Raw genomic sequence first — 19,840 nt, 5'->3', positions numbered from 1 at the left:
TGGCTTGCCCAGAGTAAGAATTATTGATGGTCAGACCCAGGGCTCACTCCAAGCTCTGCTCTGATTTCAAATCAAAGACTCTTTCCACTATAAAATCCTACCTTGGAGGTCTAAGTTGCCAAACATAATTTCCTAGACATCATGATATGTTCCCAGTTTTGATTTTTATCTTCAAAATGCTTTATCTTTTAAAATAATTTCATTTTCAGATCTGAATACTCTTCTTCCCTTCTCCCCTCTCCCTTATTGAGAAAGCATGAAACACAAAACCCACACTAACATGCAGAGGCAAACAAAACAAACTCCCAAATTAGTCAAGTAGGACATACATATGCATATATATACATATTTATATCACATATAATATATACGTATGTTTGCACATACATATATATATTGGGAATGGCTAATAGAATTGTTTTGTTTAATGTGTATGTGTATGTGTGTGTCTTGGTCTTCACTCTGAGTCTATCAGCTAACTATCTGGGGGGGTGAGCATAATATTTCATCATGAATTCTCTGGAATTGTATTTGGTTATTGCATTGATCAGAGTCTTTCAAAGTCATTTCTGCAAAACTATTATTGTGTAAATTGTTCTATTGATTCCACTTCACTCTGCATCAGCTCATACAAATCTTTTCAGATTTTTCTAATGCTATCCCTTTATTCATTCCTTGCTACACATGGGATCCATGTACTTCCAATATTGGGAAATAGAAGTTAATCTTTCAAAAAAACTTCATATTTTTACATTAGGATTGTATCATCTATATTTATAGCAATATTAAATATCTATTAGAAAGCATTCTGATAACAGAGGTTCAAATTTCTGTGATAATGTCAGAGGTATTGCTAGAGCCACTTCATACTGGCTTGCAAAAGCCAGTTGTAAAATTTCATTGTGAGCATGTACACCTCAGAAATTAGCAAAGCTATAAGTCAGGACTTGACTAATTATTTTGTTGATTGTCTATAAATAAGAAAGTAATGTACAAAAATGTAAATAATGAAAATTAAACTATGTGTGCTGCTTATACATTTATCTATTTATTGGAGAACTAGTTGTTAAACATTTGCCAGCAGACCCATAGATGAGGTATATCATTTAACTAGGGCATTAAAGAAATTGAAATCTACTGAGAAAGAAAGACACACAAATAGATTTCAACATTTCACCACATTTAATAGTTACAAAACAGTAATAGTAATGCAATAGTGTCATTACACAGTAAGTACATCAAAGAGTTGGAAAATAAATGATTTGTGAAGTCCCCAAGGCAAGGTTGACCAAAAGTATCAGGGCTTAATGGAGGTGATATAAAAAACGGATAGGAATTTGACAGGTAAAGAAGATATTCCAGGAATAATGAACATCTATGATCAGCTTGCTTTCAGTGTATAGGATGTCCAGTGTATCAACTGTGTGGAGAGGAATAGTGTAATGTAAGGCTAGAAAGGAAGGATGACCTCAGATTATAGAGGACATTGAATACCAGGCAAGTTATTTAGAACTTTGCTTGAGAGCCCCTGAAGATTTTTGAAAAACAGAGTAAAATGACCAGATCTATGTATAAAAAGAGGTTATTCTGGCAAGATGGAAGAGGAAATATTCACCCAAGGTCTCCCAACATTCCCCACCAAACAACTTTAAAATAAGGCCTCAAATTAAATTCTGTAGTGCCAGAGCCAAGATAAGGTCAGGGTGAAACATTTTTCTAGCCCAACAACTTAGGAAGTTGGAGGGAGACATTTGTGATCATTTCGGGGTGGAAGCTGGCCCAGAGCCCATCTGGATGCAGTGTCATTTGTGAGACTCGGTAGTGATGACATAAGCAACAACATCTCCAGGAGCTCTCAAGCCAGAGATAGTAAGAGTACCTGGCAAATGCTCAGAAAAAGATAATAGGGTACCCCTGTGCTAGCACTGGATACAGGAATGGACACTGTTTGTCAATTCCATTGTCTGTACTAACTTCTTAGCCACAGGTCAAGGGCAGAGAGGAGCACTTTCAGATTAGGGAGGGAGCAGGTGCCCAGTTGCACAAGGTTCCCATTTGTACAGGGATTAGTTGGTATATTCTTATTTATGTAGCCTTGCATGATACAGCCTTATTTAAGATGCAGAAGAACATTACTGACTCATACTTAAGCTGTGGTCAACTGTGACCACCAACCTCCCTATTCTGGGTAAATGCTTTCTACCATCCTTACACAAAGACAGCTTTATCCCATCATGTATTTGTGGTTTGTTTTTCCTTTACATATGAATTACCCTGAACTTGTCCCCTCTGACCTTCATCCTGTTTATATTTTCACCCCTCTCTAACTTTTATAGTTCAACCACAGCACTGTACAAATGGAAAACCATTAATGTGTCGTCCAGATACAGTTCCCCTGTTCTGTCCTACATTATGCAATTAAGGGGCCGGATATCTCTGTGTATAATTTAATAATATTCACAGGGATTTATCAAATGTACTCAGGAATGGTAGTCATTGTACCTATGGATAAAATGATAAATATTTAAAGAATGGTTATCCTTTATGTGAAAAAAAAAATGAAAAACAAATCAATGAGCTGTGTTAGAGAACTGAGCAAATAAACGAATTATGAATTTAGCAGATTTTTCTACACCAGAAGACTAAGTGCTCCACAAGTGCTGTAGGTAGCACTTCCTCATTGTGTATAGATGTGATTTGGGACCCTAAAGCTATTTCAGCAGAAAGTAAAAACCTAACAGTTTTTTAAAAGCTTATAATCCTTTATATATCTGATTACATCTTTGTTAATGTAGGAGAATTTGTGGTCTCTGTTGGTGGAAGAATTGATAAAACAAAAGATCTTAAAATAAGTTGTAATACTGAATGGCTTTTAGGCAAGGTATAACTGCGTAAAAGTATTTATAATATGAGATTAAGAGCAATATATATATATATATATATATATATATATATATATATATATATATATATATATATATATATATATATATATATATATGTCTCCCTCTTGGCTGGAACTTTAACTGTAGAGAGCAATTGTCTCCAAAGTGGGATCTGGGGCATGAGGCCAAAAATGGCTATAATATTTTTTCTACATAGATTGGTATGTGATCAAGCAAGTGAACAGTGGGAATGTGTGTTGCATTCTCTCCTCTCTGTAATAGTCAATCATAAAATTTGTCTCTAATGCAACTATATCTGTTTCCTTTTTCCATCACAGCTTCTTATCCCTTCTGAGTCAGGGGTCATCCCCTACAGACAGTTATGACCTATCCTTGACAGCAGTAACTACACAGACACCACTAGAAAAAATTGTCTTCCCATCCCCTGTACTCTTTCTTCTCCCCAGCCAGACCCTCAACATATCTACTTGGAAAGAAGAGTCTAATGATAGGGGTGCAGAATCCAAAAGGAGAAATATAAAAATGGAAATATAGAATATTTATTCATTATATGGAATATTTATTATTTATATCTATTATATCTATATTTCTATTTATTATATAGAATATAGAAATGGAAATGAGGAGACTAATGTTACATATGGATCAAGTGACCTAACTTTGGGTACTGAAGGGCAGTAGAAATAGAAAGCTTGGTTAATTATTATAGATGGTGAAGGATCTGCAAATTTTTTCATAGGAGGAGAGATTAAAGGTAGTGGTGATGTTCAAGTCTGATGAAGAGAAGACAAAGAAGAGACGTAACTATCTTGGTATTGAAAACAGAATAGATTTAAATTATGTGTTGCTCAGGAAGACAAAACTAGGACTAATGAGTGGAAGGTAAAAGGAAGATTTCAGGCCTGTGTAAGAAGATTTTCTAACAAGAGACACTACAACAATAGAACCGATTGCACTGTTAGGAAGTGTGCTCACAGTTCCTGGGAATATTCAAAGAGAAACTGAATGACTTTTTTCAAGACAATCATAGCTAAGAGTCTTGCTTTTGGTGGAAAATTGGACCTTTGTAACAATTGGAATGACGCCACCTGCTGGAGACTTACTGTAGAAGAGTTCTGCCCATGAAGTGAAGGTCTTTGAGGGCAAGACCAGGAGTCTTTTCTTTGGCATCAGGAAGTGACGAGGGCTAGTGGGAGGAGGAAGGAAGAGACTGGCGCTCGCTCTGACGCTCTTTCCTTTGGACTCTGGTGGAGAGCAGAGTTAGAAATGTGCTCTCCCTTTAATAGATAGGAATCTAGGCCTTTCTTCTCTCTCTTTACCAAATTCTTATTCTCCTTAATAAATGCTTAAAAGCCTAACTCTTGCTAAAGCTTATAATTTATTGGTGACCACTCATTAGATATTTTAGACAGTTTAGCTAGAATTTTAGCCCTTAACACCTTCTAAGGTACATATAAGTCTTCTTGTATATCTTTATACAGGTCAGTACCATAATATAGTTGTAGAAACACCTGAAATATAGCTGTTGACATGAGAGAAAATCTACACTTACCATCTTGATTAAGTCATTTACCTTTCTTGGCTCTTTCTTTCCTCATTTATAAATAAGGCAGATAGACAAGATGGGCACTGAAGGCCTCGTAGCTTTAGATGAATGCTTCTCAATTATTATGTTCAGTTGGGTATCCCATAGTTGACTAGATCAATCTGAAATGTCAGAATCCTAGTTAATTGTTATGCATCTCTTAACAAGATGTCGGGTCTTCCTGGCACTATAATTGTGCACCTCTCTTGGCATTGTGCCTTTCTAATTTATTTTATTTTTGTTTGGTTTGGTTTTTTTTTTGGTTGGGCAATGAGGGTTAAATGACTTGCCCAAGGTCACACAGCTAGTAAGTGTCAAGTGTCTGAAGCTGGATTTGAACTCAGGTACTCCTGAATCCAGGGCCAGTGCTCTATCCACTGTGCCACCTAGCTGCCCCTCTAATTTATTTTAAATCTTATACTTCCCTGACTCTGTTCCAATAGTAACATCACCCCATTTCATTCTTAAAGATAGTCATCAGTTTCCAACATGGGCTGTTGGGTATATTAAAAAGCCATGATGCACAGAATACAGTTGTAGCTGTTTTTCTCCAAAGCTAATTCCTGGTAATATAATTAATTATCCATTATACTTGACCTGAAGGCAACATATGTTCTTGATGAACCTTCAGCACAGACAAACAACAACAACCACTGAAAAACTTAAAACCTAAAATGTGTCTCATAAATGGAAACTCAGAGCTAGAAGAGACCTGAGAGATGAACTAATCCACCCCATATGTGAGGCAGGAGTTTTGACAATATCATCTCTGCAAAATAATCATTCAGCATCTACTTGAATCCTCCGGGTATTAGGAATCACAAGGTCCCAAAGTAATTCATTCCCCATTCCACTTTTGAATAGCTTTGATTATCAAGATGTATTCTTTCATTGGAAAGTAGAAATCTGCTGCTTCTGCCAGTGGGTCCTAACTTTGCCCTCCAGGAGCAAGAAAAATACATCTAATCCCTTCACACAAGGTAGCCCTTCAAATACTTCTTCCTATATCTCATCTCCAGGTTAAACATTTTCCATTTTGTTCAATTGATTACTCCTATTGCAATTTTTTAAAGTCCTATAACCATCTTGATCACTTTCTTTTGGACAATTTCCATTTAACACCCCTCCCCCCTCCATGGCTTAAGTAGTTAAAACAAAATTGCCCTAATGGCTCAAATCCTCTTGGAGAAATGAATGAATGTATGAGACAAAAGCAAATTATGAAAGGAAATATATAATCAGACAGTGATCACTGATCAAAAACTTAGTCTTCCAGGTGATGGATAAATGAATCACATTTCATCACTTTGATCATGGAGGTATAAAATAGGAATGAAATGTGCCTGGTGATGCAAGCTGGCTTTGAAATCAGGAAGCCCTGGCTCACACCATTCCCCTGATTGGCACTCAGAGGGGAAATGGTGTTCAAAGCAGTTCACAGTTGGAATAGGAAAAGCAGGTCCTACTTACCATGAAAAGAGAAGCAGCAGCCTCTTTTTGCTATGTCCATTCATGTATGTTTGAAAAGGAATAAATGTGCTTTTGTCAAAGGCAAAAGGCTTTGCAAACTTAAATATTAAACTCTTGCAGAAGAAACGTCTGTGTTTTCCCCCTTATTTTCTTAAAATATGTAGTTAAGGTTATCCATCTTTAACGGATTGAAACTAAAACCAGAAGTATCTATTAATCCAGCTTCCTGGGGATAATCTTAATATTGCTCATGTTCCTTTTTCCTTTCTGTGTAGCTCTCCTGGAAGGAGAGGCCAAAGCAAATTAAGCCAACTACTGTATATTTTTTAGACCTGGTCGGGTTAGCTAGCTGTGTGGCTGTTGGTAGGTCTGCCGACTCCTGGTACAGGCTACTATACTGATGACGTTTGTCTTTGGAACTAACCTCCTCCTCAACCCCTTTTTGAATGACATCTATTTGGCTACTCCCTCCTAGTATACCATCATGTAATCTGCAAAGAGTGATAGCTTTATTTCCTTATAGCCTACTTGTATTCCTTCAATTACTTTTTCTTGTCTTATTGCTTGCATTGGAATTCACAACCTCCTCAAGTAGTTCATTCCCCATTCTATCTCTGAGTAGCTTTGATTGTCAAGATATTTTATTTTATGGAAAGTCAAAATCCAGAGTTTCTACCCACTGGTCCTAGCTCTGCCCTCCCAAGGACAAGCAAACTAAACTTAATCCCTCCACATGTGATAGCCCTTCAAATACTTCTTCCTATATCTCATCTCCAGGATAAATATTGCCCATTTCCTTTGACTTATGCCTCCCTTTTATGCTTTTTAGTCCCCTGATCATCTTGATCCCTTTCTTTTGGACAGTCTGTTTTTAATGGTCTACAAGCTCAAAATGAATTGAGTGTGACATGGAAACATGTTCTTTTGATCGGAACCTGTGATTTTATTGGTGTGGTGAAATCCTTGGTAAGGAAACCCCTCTACCAATGAAGACCTGAAACTGTTTGGCAGCACAGTCTTAGTGGTGTTTTGTGGGTACCCAGAGAGTTTAACTGATTTGCTCAGAAGTCAAAGGATTTTCCAAGGGTAACACAACCAGTATGTGTCAGAGATACACATTGTACACACTGTCTCTCCTAGTGTTCAAAGCAATGGAATTGATAGTCTTAATATACTCCCCTCAGATTTCGTCTTAGATTATTATTGTGTTCAGTTCTGGACTCCACATTTTAGGACAAGCATTGATAAGATGAAAAGATAAGGATGGCTTTGGGAATAGGATTAAAGAAACTAGAGATGTCTAGCCTGGAGGACATTTGGCGGTAAGGGAAGGCATGATAGCTGTCTTTGAGTATTTTCAGAGCTGTCACCTGGAAGAAGGATTTGTTCTGTTTGGTCCCAGAGGGCAGATCTAGGAGTAATGGATGGAAGCTGTAGAGAAGGAGCTTTAGGCTTGCTTTAAGGGCAGTGAGAGGGGGAGAGGAGGAGGAGGGACGTTCCAAACATTTATAAACAATGAGAGATATCTGAAAATGGAAGAGTATAATAAATCTCATCTTCCCTAAAAAGGTTACTGAGCCGAGGCTGAATGAAAACTTATTGGTGATATTATATATTTTTGTTGAGGAATGGAGGGACTGGATGGCCTTCAATGGCCCTTCCATTTTCAGAGAAGAGATTTTCTCATCTTGGAGTTTTATTCTGCAGATATTTCTAGGGTAGACTCCTTTCTTCTCTGGATAGGTTAGTAACAATGTTAGACAAAAGCCAGCTCACCTTTTGTTGATAACTGACCTAATACCAATTTACCAAGAGGTGACAAAAAATAACCATTCCAATGACTACCTGGAGATTGTGTCATTGGCAACTCTAAGTTAACAGAAGATCATCCCTCATATCCCCTCTCTATAAAACTACCTTCAATGCCCACAATTAATTGATTGTAATTATCTTACTCCTCAGTCATAGCTTAATAATTCTTCAGAACTGAGGGCAGCTAGGTGGATAAAGCACTGGCCCTGGATTCAGGAGTATCTGAGTTCAAATCCAGCCTCAGACACTTGACACTTGCTAGCTGTGTGATCTTCAGAAAGTCACTTAACCCCTGTTGCCCCACAGAAAATAAAATAATTCTTCAGAATCTTTCTTCACTCTCTTTATAACTTCCCCCCCTCCTCAGTCTTGGTTATTAGAGTTGATTTGCCTGAGAGATAGTATTGCATAGTGGGTAGAGAGCTGGACTTGGAATAATAGGAACTGGGTTCAAGTCTGACATTTGACACCTACTGGATGTGACTTTCAGCAATCACCTTTCAGTGATTTAGGGCAGAAATGTCAAATCCAGTCCTGGAAAATTCAGTATGACAGGAACTGGATTAAAACATATAGGGAAATATTTTTTAATAAAGTAAATATAAGTACAATAAAACAGATATTATTAATATGTGATTTTTCTAATTCAAAATGTGTATCCTTATGTATGTTTAGAAATAAATTGACCCTGTTTCTGTTTGAGTTTGACAACACTTATCTAGGCAACTCTTTAAGACTATAACTCACAGATAAGGTATGAATTTTAATTGGTAGAGATTATTTCCTTACCTGATAGTTAGTTGTATGATTATATCCCAGTCCCTATGAATCTTTTGCATACAAGTTCTTACCCTATAGACCTAATCATTAGGTCAGTCTTAAAAGCAAAATATATGACTGAGAAAGCTCCGTGTTGTGGGGCCTGGAGAGGTAAAGCAATATCTTGAGGCTCTGCTACTAAAAATCCTCTTTCTCACTGCCAAATGGTAACTCATTAGCTCAACCAGGCCAAGACTTTTTTCAGAGGGTACTTTGTTTAACCAGGCTTGGGGTGTGCTGGGAGGGGGTGGTGGTGGAAGGGAGGGTGTGACCAGTCCAGAACTAGTGGAATTAAAGCGTAAAGTATGTACCCTGCTGAGAATGTCATTCCTCTACTAACACATTTTCATTTTAGTGTTGGGTGTAGCCACAGTTTTAGTTTATTAAAAGGCACATTTTAGAGCAAGCATTTCTTTTCCCTTCATGGCATATTGTGTGTTTGGAAGACTATGGAGTCTCAAGTGAAAAATTAGAGAATGGCTATCATTGTGCTATATACAGTCCATGCCTTAAGATATGTCTGTTTTACTCATTAACATGTAGGTGACTGCCAATGTTTAATAGGTCATGTCTGCTAGCCCCAGATGTCTCATTCTTCCCAAAGCACAAATCAGGACAAGAAGACAGTCATTACTACTACAATATGTGAGTCTGCTAACAGAAACATACAGTAGCATATTTATGCTAAATGCTTCATTTCTTGAGATATAGTGAGAAGATCTGGACCTGAGATTTCATTACTTTAGAGAAGTCCCAGCTGAGGAAGTTCCCTCTTCCAATGCAGGTTAGCACCTTCCCTGGAACTTGGAGAAGTGTCTGGGTGGACTGAGATGGTAAATGGTTTACTTAGGGTCACACAGCTAATATGTATTAGAGGCATATGACTTTTTTCCGCAAAAATTCCCACTACTATAGAATGGCAACTATTCCCACTGTAATTTTCTTGCCTGCTATAGGAAGCCTTCCCCAACACTTCTTAATTAAAGTACCTTCTCTCAGTTAATTCTTTCCAATTTGTCCTGTTTATGGCTTGTTTTGTATATATTTGTTTGCATGTTGTCTCCCTCATTGGATTTTAAGCTCCTTTAGGACAGGCAGTGTCTTTTGCATCTTTTTGTATTCCCAGTATTTAGCACAGTGGTTGAAACATAGTAGTGCTTAATAAAATATCTCAAAGCAGAAAGCAAGTATTTTATACCTTTCTTTATGCCCCAATAATTGTTGGATGAATATCTATCAAGCATATCCAATGGTCTCATCAATCCTCCTTTCTTCATTACAGTGGCTGCTTAGCACTGAAAATCTCTTAAATGAATATTCCTTTTTTCCTTCTAAATAAACAGTTTGGTAGCTAGAAGATGAAGTGGATAAAGCACCTGCCCTGGACTCAGGAGAACCTGAGTTCAAATCCGACTTCAGACACTTGACACTCATTAGCTGTGAGACTCTGGGCAAGTTACATTGCCCTGAGAAAAAAATTTGCATAGAAAGTCAACCAAAAATCATGAGGGAAAAAAAAAAAAAACCTGTTTCAAGTGATTTGTTTAGGGTCATACAAGAGGTAAGTTGCAGAGCCAGAAAAAGAACCCAAATACTTTTACTCCAAATTCAGCCTAGTCTCTACCATACCATAATGCTTCTCTTTGTGAAGGGATATTACTAGTTGGAGCCAGAGAGATCACACCAGAGAGATCATGAGAAACATATTGAGGTTGGGTGGCATGGCTACTGGAGAGATTTGAATAATAGGCAAAAATGGAACACTGAATATTATGCTATATTCTGGTCTACTCATTTGTTGAGCAAGATTCATCTTATCTCCTCATTAGTTTGGGAGGTGTTGATCAAATCATCCCCCTAATCAAACTGAAGAGCTATTGGAAGGATGAGAAGACCCATATAATCACATTGTAGGAGTTACTGAACCGTTACTCAACCCTAGTCATCTGGAGAGTACAGTGGAGAAGGGGGTCCAGGCAATATTAAGTTCCTAGAGAATGGAGAGAAGATTTTATTTGAACCTGGATCTGGAAGTACATCAAGGGAATGAGCCTTGATATAAATAAGTCTTGATATACTCTTATGTTCAGTTATACAGATTGTGCAGATCTGATGAGCAGGAGCTTGCTACTTTAACAATCCAAAGCTTATTTCATTTCAGGATAATGTATCTAAGTCTTCTGAATGGTATCAGAAGTTTGGAAACCTGTATGTATTTCTAAAGTAAAAATGGTTCTTTCAGAATACCTTAGGTTTACCTCTCTGCCAATACTGAGTTTTTTTTTCCTTCTTTTTTTTCTTTCTGTAAATTAAAGTAATAGTAGCCTGTGGTCCTTTATCAGTCCTTCAGAAAAGAGGCAGGATGCCAGGTAGTGGAAAAGGTAGGAATACCTGGGGAAGGAAATTAGGAGAATTGTATACCTTTTTAGGGGATATTGTTATTTATGTTTTCTTCATTTTCTGTGTGGTGAAATAAAGATTATCTCCTACCCAATTTGCATTGTTTTTTTGGTTTGTTTTGTTTTGTTTGTTTGTTTTTTTGGTGAGGCAATTGGGGTTAAGTGACTTGCCCAGGGTCACACAGCTAGTGTCATTCATCTGAGGCCAGATTTGAACTCAGGTACTCCTGAGTTCTGGACCAGTGCTCTATCCACTGCGCCACCTAGCTGCCCCCCCAATATTCATTGTTACTGGAATGTTTAAATTAAATTTGGAGTCTTCTTTAATCCATATCTATGGAGTCCTAGATTTTAGCTGTATTAATCACATGTCCTGAGATTTCTTGGAGAAAATTCTAAGTGGGAGCAAAATTACCAACAAAGTTTGGGGGATTACCTTCTAAGGTTGCTTGGACTTCTGGATCATGGTAAACATTTGGAATTCTTATAGCAATTTCAGTCAAGGAGGAGGGCAAAACAGAATACAAGATAGTCCACCATGGAGCAATGGTACAGAAGGAGAGGGAGCTATCCCTCCAGGATGATCTAGCATGCTAATAGCAGGGATGGCTGTACCCTGTGGTTCAGACTAGTAGAAAGCCACAATGTAAAAAGACAGCTTGGGGACAGCTACTAGAAAAAGCACCATTGCAGGTGTTAGAGCTCCAGTAGCCCCAAGCTAGTTACACCTCTGGTCATTGGCTCTGGCTGAGAAAATTTCATGGGTGATTTGAAGTCATAGAAGAACCCAAGAACTACTTCCTTCTGCTGGGAGATCTTCAGGCAATAAGGTTGCAACTTTCCTGAATCAGGGTACCTAAAAGTGTTTCAATGCAAATGTTAATTTTTGTATTCCTGGACATATTGATACCTCCAATATTTTAATGGACTAAATTCATTAGTGAAAACAATCTCTTTATACATTTTTTCATGTACTGATGCCCCAAATACACTTGAACCTCTCTCTACATCGGGTGTGTACCCTGAACACACAGGTAATAACTATAGAGCTACAATAAAACTTATTTTTTTTTATTTTTGTGGGGCAATGAGGGTTAAGTGACTTACCCAAGGTCACGTAGCTAGTGTCAAGTGTCTGAGGCTGGATTTGAACTCTGGTCCTCCTGAATCCAAGGCCAGTGCTTTATCCATTAGTGATCTCACAAATGGTTCTGAAGTTTTGATTAAAAAATAAGAAACACTCAAATACTGTTAAGGGCTAAAATTCTAGCTAAACTGTCTAAAATATCTAATGAGTGGTCACCAATAAATTATAAGCTTTAGCAAGAGTTAGACTGTTAAGCATTTATTAAAGAGAATAAGAATTTGATAAAGAGAGAGAGAAAGTCTTAGATTCCTATCTATTAAAGGGAGAGTGCATTTCTAGCTCCACTTTCCACCAGAGTCCAAAGGAAAGAGCACGAGTCAGAGCACCCAGCTCTTCCTTCTTCCTCCCACTAGCCAACATCACTTCCTGATGCCAAAGAAAAGACTCCTGGTCTTGTCCTCAAAGACCTTCGCTTCATGGGTGGAACTCTTCTACGGTAAGTCTCCAGCAGGTGGTGTCATTCCAATCGTTATAATACCCAAGTGAAACTGTGATTTCATTAACATAGACATTCCCAACAACATAGAAATCACAACCAAGATGGTGGAGAGACGCCAGCAACTTGCCTGAGCTCTCCTTTAGTTCTCTCAAAAAGAACATTAAATCAAGCCACTAAACTGATTCTGAAACTACAGAACCTACAAAAAGTCAGACAGACACAATCTTCCAAGCTGAGATAATTTAGAAGACTTCAGGAAAGGTCAGTCTCACTCAGACAAAAGGAAGGTGCAGCACACCTCACCACAGCACAGTGTGGACAGGGTCAGGTCCAGTCAGTAGGAGACTCTAGGCCACAGCTGAGTAACAGAAGCCCCTTGATCCTGGCTCAGCAAGTTGGTTGCACAGCAGGTCAGTGGTGAGATCCACCAACACCAGCTGAGAGGGCAGGCTGCCAGCTAGAGGACCACCCACAGGACAGGTATGACCATGCCTGGCCATCCCAGTGCGCCAGGAGCAAGCACAGGGTGGTGAGAAATCCATAAACCATAGATGCCTCAGAGTAGAAAGCCAGTGACACAGCCCCTATACCCCAGAACAAGAAGCTTGAAACAGGGACACTGGTGCCCCTGGAGAAGACCTCAACTTTAAAAAAAACAAAAAATGCTGCAATATGAGTAAGAAACAACAAAAAAGTTTTTACCATTGAGAGCTTCTGTGTCAACAGGGAAGAGGTAAATACAAACTCAGATGAGGACAATACTCTCAAATTGTCTACATGTGAAGCCTCAAGAGGGAACATGAATTGGTCTCAAGACCAAAAAGCCTTCTTAGAAGAGCTCAAAAAGGATTTAAAAAATCAGTTGAGACAGGTAGGAGAAAAAATGGGGAGAGAAATGAAAGCAACACAAGAAAATTATGAAAAAAGGATCAGCAGCTTGGAAAAGGGAGAACAAAGATTGACTGAAGAAAACAATTCCTTAAAAAAATTAATTTGGCCAAATGGAAAAGTTGGCGCATAATCTAACTGAAGAAAACAATGCCTTACAAATTTGAATCAGACAGTTGGAAGCTAATGACTCCATGAGACACCAGGGATCAGTCAGACAGAATCAAAAGAATGAAAAAATAGAAGAAAATATGAAATATTTCATTGGAAAGAAAACTGACCTGGAAAATAGATCCAGGAGAGATAATTTGTGAATTATTGGACTGCCTGAAAGCCATGATCAGAAAGAGTCTAGACACCATATTCCAGGAAATTGTCAAGGAGAACTGCCCTGATATTATAGAATCAGAAGATAAAATCATCATTGAAAGTATCCACCAATTACCTCCTGAGACCCCAAAAGGAAAACTCCCAGGAATATTGTAGCCAAATTCCAGAATTATCAGGTGAAGGAGAAAATAATCCAAGCAGCAAGAAAGAAGAAATTTAAATATCATGGAGTCACAGTCAGGATTGCACAGGACTTGGCAGCTTCAACAATAAAGGATCCAGACAGCTAGGTGGCGCAGTGGATAGAGCCAGCCCTGGAGTCAGGAGTACCCGAGTTCAAATCCGGCCTCAGACCCTTAACACTTACTATCTGTGTGACCCTGGGTAAGTCACTTAACTCCAATTGCCTCACTAGAAAAACAAAAACAAAAGCATTAAGGGATCACAAAGCTTGGAATATGATATTCTGGAAGGCAAAGGAGCTTGGATTGCAACCAAGGATTTGCAACCCAGCAAAACTGATTATTCTCTTTCAGGGGAAAAGATGGGCATTCAATAAACTAGGGGACTTCCAAGGTTTCCTGATGAAAAGAACAGAACTGAATAGAAAATTCAATCTTAATATACAAGACTTGAAAGAAGTTTAAAAATGTAAACAGGGGGGAAAAAGTTATTCAATAAGGTTAAACTCTTTACATCCCTACATGGGAAAGATAGTACTTATAACTTGAGAACTATATATATATTTGGGGAGACAGGATTATATGTAGAGGGTATAAATATACATTGTCTTTGATGTGATGATATAAAGAAAATTAAGGGGTTAAAAAGGAAGTTTGTGGGGAGAAGAGGAAAGGGGAGGTGGAATGGAGTGAATTACATCATATGAAGAGGTGAAAAACCTATTACAATAGAGGGAAAGAAGGGACAGGTGAAAAGTTTTTCAACCTTACTCTCACTAGATTTGATTCAAAGAGGGAATAACATATATGTTCATTTAGATAAAGACACTTAGCATATTCTTTAGGGACATAAAATAGTAAGGGGAAAATGGGGGGGGACTGATAGAAGGGAGGGCAGAAGCAGGGAGAAAAGGGTAAATAAAAGGGAGGGAGACTGATAAAAGGGAGGGCAGATTTGGGGTGTGATAAAATAAAGGAATTTAGCAGATGCCCAAGGGCTCCACCTGATTGATTTAATATTGTTTGAGTTGGGTAAGAATGAGAAACTGACTAGTACCTACTTGGGGATGATTAGATTGTAGCCACACCTGGCTGGACCTGAGTGACAAGTTGGTGTACTACTGAAGTCAGCAGGGGAACCACTCTCAGCCAATCAACTTGAAGGACCTCCCCTTTGGGGGGTGAGAGAGAGAGAGAGAGAGAGAGAGAGAGAGAGAGAGAGAGAGAGAGAGAGAGAGAGAGAGAGAGAGAGAGAGAGAAAGTAGAAACAACACTGAGTCTGAGAAGCTATTTTTCCCTTTGGTGAGCTTCAAGAGCTTACTGGTAAGGGATTGCACAGCTGACTCCCATTGAAACTACGGACCCCAGGTGGTGAGTTATTAGAAGCAAGGCAAACTCTTTGAGCTAGCTGAACTGGAAGCAAGTTTGGGGTTTGAGTCAGTTTTTTGCTAGAGCCAGGGAGCTTATCCATTTTTCTCTTCCCCTATTTCCTTGTTTCTGGCTTTATTAATTCCACCTTTGTTGTAAATTTTATTCCCATTAATAAAATCTGGTTTGTTTGTGGAAAAGAGGCTGTTAATCTTCTTTCTTATTAGCCTGGGAGAAATAACTTAAAAAAAGGCAGTTTGGAAGGAAGGAAACTTTTGACCTAGAGGACTCTCATTATTTTCTCAACCCCAATATTACAGCGAGCTACCCAATTAACTTTCCCCATAATAATTTTGGCCCCTACAGGAGAGGCAGGGGTAAGAAGCAAAATGTTGGTGAGGAGGAATAGGGGGAAAGAAGCAGGGAAAACTACAAAGGGGGTAAATAGAATGGAGGGGAATAGATAGTTACTAATAATAACTGTGAATGTGAATGGGGTGAACCCTGCCATAAAACGGAAGCAAATAGCAGAGTGGATTAAAAACCAGAATCCTACAATATGCTGTTTAAAAGAAACATATCTGAAGCAGAGAGATACACACAGAGTAAAGGTAAAAGTTTGTTATGCTTTAGCTGAAGTCAGAAATCACAAACAACCCCTGCTTGCCCACCCTGTCTCCTTTAACTCTTGTCAATGTCATACCATAAATTGATATATCTACTTACTGGCCAATGGACAAATGTCTTATGTTTATAGTATCAATACCCAAATAGAAGCTTGTCATAGGCCTCCATCAGTCATGGACGACCATGGATCAGTGCCTTGAAGAGCCACATGCCACAGTGTGGCTGTGCAGTCTGATACGGGAGTCATAGCTCCTGAGTGACTTATAACCAGTAACTGCCACATCCCGTGTTGTATCTACCCCCATGAGGAGTAGCTGGAGTGTCCTCTCCAGGGCACTGGTCTGGGCAGATCAATATGGGAAACAAGCTGTTGCCCATGCAGCAGGTTTTCCCTCTCCTTGACATTGGTGGATCCAAAGGAGAGGCAGAGCCAATACAGTTTGGCACCAGTGCCTCTGCAGGAGTTGCCAGAGGGATGTGATGTCCAACATCCAACTGCCTAAGGGACTCCGACTCCTGATTTTTCCTCAGGGTTAACTCCTGAAGCCTTTCCCATATATAGGTATAGCTGCAAGGCAGCAGAGGTTTAAAATCAGGGTTTCCTTCCCCTAGTCAGGTTGTCTGCCAAGGCTAATGAGCCCCACCTGCCCGAAGCGACTGGTTTTAAGGCACCAGTGACTTGCCTTTGCCCCTTCTCCTGTTAGTGGAAACAGTTCCGCCACGAGAAGGCCAGGAGTTGGGCTTCAGTTGTCAGAGGCTATTTGAGACACACGGTATTGGAGCATTTTATAGAGAGTGGGAGCTTATCCCCACTCCCACCCCGGAATGACAAACCTTTGGAACCATAGAAGCTTGTTAATGTTCTAAAAACTGCAACTGCACCCTCATCAGCCCTTTCTATTGTTCTGTCCCCACTACTGCAGACCTTGAAAGGAGCTAGGGGGTACTGAGGAATATTTTGTATTTTTCTTTGCTTCATGAACTACCATAAATTCAACACAAAGAAGTAATAAGCTCCTTCTTATTTTTTCATAAAATAATAACTGATATATATTTTAAGTTTTGCAAAGCCTTGATATATATATATATATATATATACACACACACACACACATATATATATGTATACACACACATATATTTGTATGTATGTATACACACACACACATATATATATACATATCAATGCTTTGCAAAACTTATATATATATATATATATATATATATATATATGTTATATCATCTGCTTTGCAAAACTTATATATATACATGTTATATCATCTGCTTTGGTCCTCACCACAGTAGCCCTCCATCATCATCATACTAATAAAAGTCACAAAAGCAGACCCTATCTCTAAAATAAGGAAGTGAGAGAAGAGAAGAGGATAAGGACTGAGATTTTATGGACATATATATTTAGATAGTGTTGGGAGGCATGGAATTGAGAGGTTGGAAAGGAGTAGAGATTATAATGTTATGAAGGTCAAGCGGGGATAAATTCAAGAAGAATAGTCTCCATTCATGGAACAAGCTACAAGGAGAAAGAAAAAAGAGAACTGAGAAAAGGTCATTGAATTTGTAAGTCACATGACTCCCAGTTTCATTGCCCCCATTTTCCCTTTCCTCCCCTCAGTAGTGATCCCTTATTCTTTCCCTTTACGACACATGCTGGCCTCTTGTTCTTTGACCCCTCCCTTCTACCAATTTAGAATAGTTTAAAAAAGAAATAAAAGAAGCTAATATCAGATACTTACACTAGTTGACTTACTAAATAAACTTGAATGAAAATGTGTTATTGAAATGAGTCAATGTGTTATTGAAATGAGATATTTTCAGTTTAAATTTTTAATTTTTTTCTATATAAACCAGAGATCATGTTAAAAATAACATTCCAAGCAAGTTTGTGAAGAACTGGAAAAAGCAATAATTGTGTCTCTTGTGATCCAGGGCCCAGTCACAGCTCTGTGTACTTAGGACTTATGTTATCCTAGGCAAGTCACTGCCATAGGTTTTTCCCTGTCATATGCAACTTTTTAACAAAGGTATACTAAATAAATTCATTTCACATATACTGATATACATATCTTGTTATATAAAAAAATATTTATCAAAAAAGCATACTAAATGAAGCCATTCACATCTGTACCTACATTTTATAGAAAAGAAGAATCTAATTCTGAATGTAAAAAACAGGTTGAAATCTATGATGATTATTCACACAAACTATGTGAAATGTCTCCAGTCTTTAAAATGTTGCTCCTGCTGCAAAATGAGAAGGCATTCTGTTATAGTGAACAGAGAAATGGATTTAAAATCAGGAAGGACTGGTTTCAAATTCTGTCTAAGACCTAACAACTGTGACTATGGGCAACTTTATTCACATATACCATCAGGATACTCTCTCAATAAACATTATCTATTAAGATACAGGAAAATTACTTTTGTGGTTGGTAGTTCTTAAATACATTAATATCTATGGGGAAAAATTATATGTGTAGAAACTGCACTTTCAAGGCTGGCTTTCATCTAATAAGTAGTGTTATGATGGAATAATAATGATAACAAGTAGTTACTTCCAAACAATAATTTATTTAGCAATGCATGTGGTTGCAGAAACAAATTGGTTTCAAGGTCCTTGGTGTCCAAGGACAGTGACTTTCGGTTCTACAAAATTATGATACAATCTTGAAGGAATGAAAAACAGGAAAAGCAGGCTTATAGGAACCAGAACTCCTAATTTCTTATTGATGGTGGGGATTGGGAAGCAAGGAAGTGAGAGACATAGCAGTAGTCTTATGACATTCCTTAAGTTGGGTGATCTTTTGGAAGGGGGAATAATCTTGTGAATTCTTGTAAGTTATAAGTTATAAGCAGTATAAGTAAGTTATAAGCAGCTGAAACTTAGTTTCACAAAATGGTGGATAAAGGCAAGGTGGGGTCACTAATGCTATTTGTTTTCTGTTTAAAATAATATTTTCCAAATTATACAATAAAACAAATTTTGATATCCATTTTTAAAAGTTTGTGTTCCAACTACTCTTCCTCCCTCCCTTCCCACACATAACCCCCAAGAATTCAAGCAATTCAATGTAATTTATACATTTATACATGATCTTCCTTGTCACTAAAGATACTTTGTATAGTTTTCAACTTTCTTTGTTTGCTCATCTTGCCATCTTTTACTTGCCTTTTAAACTATGTTGTGAGAGAAAATAGATAAAAACAAAACTTCAGATTAAGGAACTGTCAAAAAAAATTATGCTTCAATCTGTTTTCAGATACCATCAGTTGTTTCTCTGTAGATGCATTGCAATTTTCATAAGTCCTTCAGCATTATATTGGATCATTGCATTGCTGAAAATAACCTTGTGCTTCCCAGCACTATTGCTATTATTTGGTATACAGTACATTTCACTCTGCTTCAGTTAATGTAGGTCTTTCTAGGTTTTTCTGATAGCATCCTGTTCATCATAACTTTTATATAGTACCTTAAACTTGACAAAGAATTTTCTTCACAATAGCCCAGCAAAGTAGGTAGCATACATTTTGCCATTATAGTCAATCATCATAACTGTTTCCCTCCATCCTATTCCCTTACTCTATTTTATTTTTAATATTTACTCTATTTCCTATCTTCTTTTACCCTATTCCTCATCAAAAGTGTTTTGCTTCTGACTGTCCCCTCCCCCGCTCTGCCCTCCCTTCTTTCACCCTTCCCTCCTTATCCTCTTCCCCTCCTAATTTCCTATAGGGTTAGATAGATTACTCCTCCCAATTGGGTGTGTATGTTATTCCTTCCTAGAGCCAACTCTGATGAGATTTAGGTCTTTGAGCTAATTCCGAGTTCTAAATTTTCTTCCACCCTCCC

This window comes from Dromiciops gliroides, chromosome 6 (genome assembly GCF_019393635.1).
Source record: "Dromiciops gliroides isolate mDroGli1 chromosome 6, mDroGli1.pri, whole genome shotgun sequence".
NCBI classification, from domain to species: domain Eukaryota; kingdom Metazoa; phylum Chordata; class Mammalia; order Microbiotheria; family Microbiotheriidae; genus Dromiciops; species Dromiciops gliroides.
The sequence above is the reverse complement of the archived record's forward strand: the minus strand, read 5'-3'. Positions refer to the sequence as shown.